Source organism: Echinops telfairi, unplaced genomic scaffold, assembly GCF_000313985.2.
Source record: "Echinops telfairi isolate 266 unplaced genomic scaffold, ASM31398v2 ScPeMD7_7410;HRSCAF=8448, whole genome shotgun sequence".
Taxonomy (NCBI): Eukaryota; Metazoa; Chordata; class Mammalia; order Afrosoricida; family Tenrecidae; genus Echinops; species Echinops telfairi.
The window spans coordinates 8,074,565-8,080,115 of record NW_022111310.1 but is presented as its reverse complement, the minus strand read 5'-3'; positions in this window follow the sequence as shown (position 1 = coordinate 8,080,115).

Genomic DNA, 5,551 nt, shown 5'->3' with positions numbered 1-5,551 from the left:
AGTGGAGAGCAAATGTTTTGAGAATGATGAGGGCAATGAATGTACAAATGTGCTTTACACAATTGATGTATGTATGAATTGTGATAAGGAAAAGCTACTCCATGGAGTACAAGAAAGGAATCTTGGAAGACTCTTGGGGCCAAAATCTTACTGCTTTCTGCAAAGAAAAGATGTTGAGTATCCAATTGGTCTGAAATGGCAAGCAGAGTATGGTAACCTCATTGAACAAGTGGACAAGGGAAATGCTAGAAAGCACAAGTGTGGATCAGGTGCGCAAACATTTTCCGAGCTGGAAGACCTGATCTGTGAATGGGTTGTTGACAGGAGAGCAAAGGCTTTGCTGAATGGGGCTCCCATTCAAGAATTTGCCCTTGCAATGGCATCACAGTGTGACATAGCCCCCCAAAGACTTCAAAGCATCACAACACTGGCTAGTAAAGGGTGTAAACAAAGTCATACCTTTTGTTACCTTGGGGATATGGTCCGCTGAATGACAAAAGCCACACCGCAAAGATATTCTTTGGAATATGAAAACCATCTAGGACACAGAGAAATCCCAAAACCATTGGAAGAAGAGTAAGTTCAGCAAGCAAGGAAGACAAGAGGCACCAAAGACTCTGGCATGGAAACTACGGGACAAAACAAAGCAAAACCAGAGGCCGAAACAAGGAAGCCATGAGATAGAACATAGGAACAGCACGGAGATTATGGGACTATGAGGCAGAGTGACAGGCAGGCTTCCTGGTCCTCACAGGAAGAGACCAAAGGGCCAGGGGGTCGAAGAGGTGGAGGGCTGGGAAGAGACTTAGTTGCTGACTGAGGAGAGGTGTTGCTGTGGACCAATGCCTGTATCTTTTTTTTATTGTTTACTGATCCTGACTTTTGGTAACCTTTTAACTTCCATAATAAGTCTTCATAATTGTGAGTATTGTTTGTGAGTTCTGCGTGGCCATTGCTACAAATTACTGAAACTAGCACAGAAGTAGAGTGTCATGTGAGGAATGGGTGGTTGCAGATTAAGTAGAGAAAGATGGAGAGTGGAGGCATGTCAGACTCCTGGCCCCTCCCTGGCAATTGGGAAACCAGAACAGGTCGGGTCTGTCCACACCCCTGCTGTTGTTTACTGCAGACTTTCTCCAGAGTGTATAAAAGTTTCTATGACATAAAAATCACCAAAAAATCAGTGTGTGAGCCCATAATGGTTATTACTTATTTCTAAGCCATAAATTTGTAAAAAGAGGCCTGAATTAAAAACGGGCTTGGTGCTTCCCATGTGATATCAGGCAAAGTACTTAACTTGGTAAGCATTATTTTTCTCAATCGTGAAATGAGAATAACAACAAATGTATAGAACTACGGTAAATAAATGAAGAAACAGAAGAGCTGATGAATATATACATAACACTTTTGCAGAATATACTAGTTCCTTCATTTTCCCTTCCTCTGGACCTATTTTAATATGCTTCTATATTCATAAAGTAACCACATTTCTATGAATTTTTCTTTGGGAAAGTATTGCATTTTCAGCCTATCATTTAATTGACAGTGATATCAACCTGTGAAAATCCTGTCTAATCTTGTCTTTCAACCAGAAAGACAGTAAATATTTCAATACTCAAAGTGCTTGGGGCTGGGAGACTGGTTATTGATCCAAGCAATTAAACTTCTTAGACTCTGAGTTTCTAAAACATGGGTAAACAAAATCCATTTTTAATAGCATTTAAATCACCGAATCAACATTTTCAGCAAAAAAGTGTGATTGCCAAAAACACTGCATTTATTATAGAATAATTCATTACCATACATTTTATTAATCACATCCAAATAAATCTCCTAATCAGAGCTGCTAATCAGCCTGGGTTAATTAGTTACCACCCAGAATAAGTATCCATCATGCATAATCAAAGCAAAGTAGAAATTCATTCTCAGACATAAAGGGAAGTTTTGCTCAAGTTTTCTAATGTCAGGATAACTCAGACTCCTTCACTCCCTCCAAAACCACACCTGCTGCCTGGTGGTTGCTTGATTCTGGACGACAGAGACCCTCTGTGGCAGAGTAGAACAGCCCCATCGAGTTTTCAAGGTTACACTACTGATGGAAGCCAACCGCCACAGCTTTCTCCACTGAGTGGCTTTTGGGTTAGTGGCTATACTGAACACAATACAAGACGAGATCATTTCTAAAATGCTTTCCTCTCTAAATGCTCTTCCCCTTCCCGAGCAACCTCAGGTGCATTTTATCTACTCCACCTCTGCAATCACCCCAAATTGCCCTTCAGTTTTCAGTCTTACTAGCAATGAGTGTTTTGTGCTAATCAACGTTGTTGAGAGGTGTTAAGGACATTTTGTTCCCATATATTGAAATTTAGCTGTAATTATGTTTCCTTTGCCTTTTGATCTTCACGTTGGTGTAGCACAAAAGCCAAACGAATCTCATTATTGTGACTGTTTAACACCCAAATCACAAGTAGTATTAGGCACCTTAGGGTAAGTGCTCTGCTTTAGAACAATGATTATAGAAGAGATTAATATCTTTTTCCAGTTTTTGTTTATTGCTTTGGGCTCTTGTAGTCGCTAGGATAACTACGGGTATTTTTTATGTCTCTTTCCTCCTCACCCAGTCTTGCAGTTGTGCTCAGAGAAATCAACAGAAAGGTAAGCAGTTCAAACCCATCAGCCACTCAGAAAGAGAAAGGTGAGGCTTTCTGCTTTCTTACAGACGAGGGTTTCTGTGAGTCTCATCAGCTAGATGGCAGTGGATTTGGTTACGTTCTGAAATAAGTGTGCATTTTTCTAGGCCTTGTTTTTCTAAGAAGTGAATAAATGTAATATTCTTTAGCGAATTCTTAAACCCACATCCATGAAGTCAGTTCCAGACATGCCATTTTTAAACCATTGAAGTGCTTTTGAGTTTTTTTCTTGAGGGCTCATGGCCCTGTGGGTTAGGATTAGGCTGCTAACGCCAAAGTGGAGGATTTGAACATATTAGTTGCTCCTCAGGAGAAAGATAAGGCTGTTTGCTCTCGATTTTTTTTTTTAAAGAAAGAAAGAAGGAAATCCAGGGTAGGTAAAACAAAATCAAGGTCACTAGATTAATAGTTTCCAGGTGTTTTGGCAGGGGTGGGGGTGGGGGGGAAGCTAATAGCAATGAGTACAAGGAAGAAGAAAATGTTCTAAAATTGATGGTAGTGATGATTGCACAACTCTTTGTACTATGTTTAAACGATTGAGTTATGTGATATGTGAATTATATGTCAGTAAAACCGTGAAAATAAATAAAAACGGGCAGTCTTGGTCACCCTGTGCGGGGTTGCTATGGGTCGGAATCAGCTCGACGGCAAGGAGCTGAGTTCTGGGAAACGAGGACCACATGCATCTTTCCATCTCACCGCAGATTCGACTGACGGAAACACGATTCTCATTCCAAACCCAAGAACTACATGTACCATGTATTTTACAAATTTAAATATATGGCCTCCTACTTCTGTATTATCGTGTTGCAACTTGATTTTTTAGTCACAATATTGTAGGGTGGTTTATCCAGATTGACGCATGTTGTTGATTTTAATTGACGCAACCATTCATTAAGGAACCTGAGAGGCACATTTGTCAAGCACTCAACTGCTAACCCAAAATCTGGAGAGCTGAACACACCAAGCTGTCCCACGGAAGAAAGACGGAGTGATCCGTTTGTAAAGATTTGGAAATGCTCCTTGGAAACCCTCTGCGCAGTTCGCATCTATCTCACGCGGGGCTCTAATTTGAAATTGGCTAGACATCAGCAGGTTTTTTCAGATGCCATTGCATGAATGTATTATTTATTTTGTATTCCTCTAGTTGAAACTATTCTCCTCATGCCAGTCCCCATTCAATAGATTCATGGTAGCATGGTCCTACCAGGCCACCAAATAAAGTCAGAGAGACCTAGGTTCTAACGAAGATTTAGATAAAGCTCAACCCCCAAAAGCCCCTGTTCTAAATATAAATCATCTTATTATGTTCAGTCTGTATCATCTCACAGAAGCAAGGAGGTGAAACATGATTTATATGTGTATGACAACACCCAGGATGTTGCCTATATATTGAGCATCTTCTCTTCCTTGTACAGGGCAGGGCTGGGTAGGGCAGGCTTCCTTAGCTGCCTATCAAAAGAATGGGATGTAAGGGGGTGTGGAAAGAAGAGTGGTGAAGAGCTATTTGAAATGTAGGCATCTCTCCTGCGAGGTTTTGTGATTTAAATCCGCCATGACATTGACTGAATAATTAGGGAAGCAAATTTTCATTACTTAGGGACTCTGAACCCTCCAGTCCTAACCTTTACTCGCACGGAAACGGTTGCCTTTCGCATGAGGGTTTTAATGATGCCCTTATTGGGTCTTAGCAGACAGAGTATTTCAACATTTTTGGAAATAAGTGATATGAATTTCTTGGGTAATAAAATGACATCCCTCTTTATTATTTGTCATTTTATTGTTTTAAATGCATCTAATGGTAGACTCTGATAGCAATTAACCAAGCAGAGGGAACATTTGAACCATTTGTGTAGTTCCTAAAGTTGGTGAACACTACGTGTTCTGTTTCTGTTGCAAATATCCAAAACAAGACAAGCAAGGCAAACAATTATTTACAAATCATAATTTCACAACATAAGAAGAATTATATAAAAGTGTATGCATATGTATCTATAAGAGGATCTATTTCTAAATTACAACATCAAATCAAAATGCTCACTGGGATCTATAATACCAAAGAAACCCTGGTGGCATAAAGCTTATGCATTTGCCTGCTAACCAAAAGGTCAGCAGTTTGAAAATGCCAGTGGCTCCACAGGAAAAAGATGAGACTTTCTACTCCTGCATAGAGTTGCAGTCTTGGAACAAGGTAGTGCTTCCTTGTCCTATCGGCACACTATGAGTTGGCAACAAATAGATGGCAGTGAGTGTGTGTGCGCGTGGTTTTAAATAACAACAAATAAGTGACTTATAGCCTAAAAGTTGGATATAACACACACACAAGGGGACAGAAATGTAGGTGAAGGGAGACAACAGACAGTGTACGTTACAAAATAATATTAACAATATATGATTGATCAAGGATTCACGAGGGTGGGAGGGTGGAGGAGGAAGGGGAAAAGAGGAGCTGATACCAAGGGCACAAGTAGAAATAAAATGTTTTTGAAACAATGATGACAACATATGTACAAATATGCTTGATACAACTAATGTATAGAATGTTATAAGAGCTTTAATAGTCCCCAATAAAATGATTTTTTTTAAAAATCCAAAATCGAAACAAAAGTCACCTAACATTTTGACCCAAGAATATCATTAATATTACATGCAAGTAAAATTTTGCTGTAGATCATCGAACAACGGGTACGGTATTACAGGGAGCTCCCAGAGGTGCTGGCTCAATTCAGAAGAGGACATGGAAAATGGGATATTATATCATTGCTAATGTTAGAGGGATCTTGTCTGAAAGCAAAGAATACCAGAAAGATGTTTACTTGTGTTTTATTTGACTGTGTGAATCATAACAAACTATGGATAGC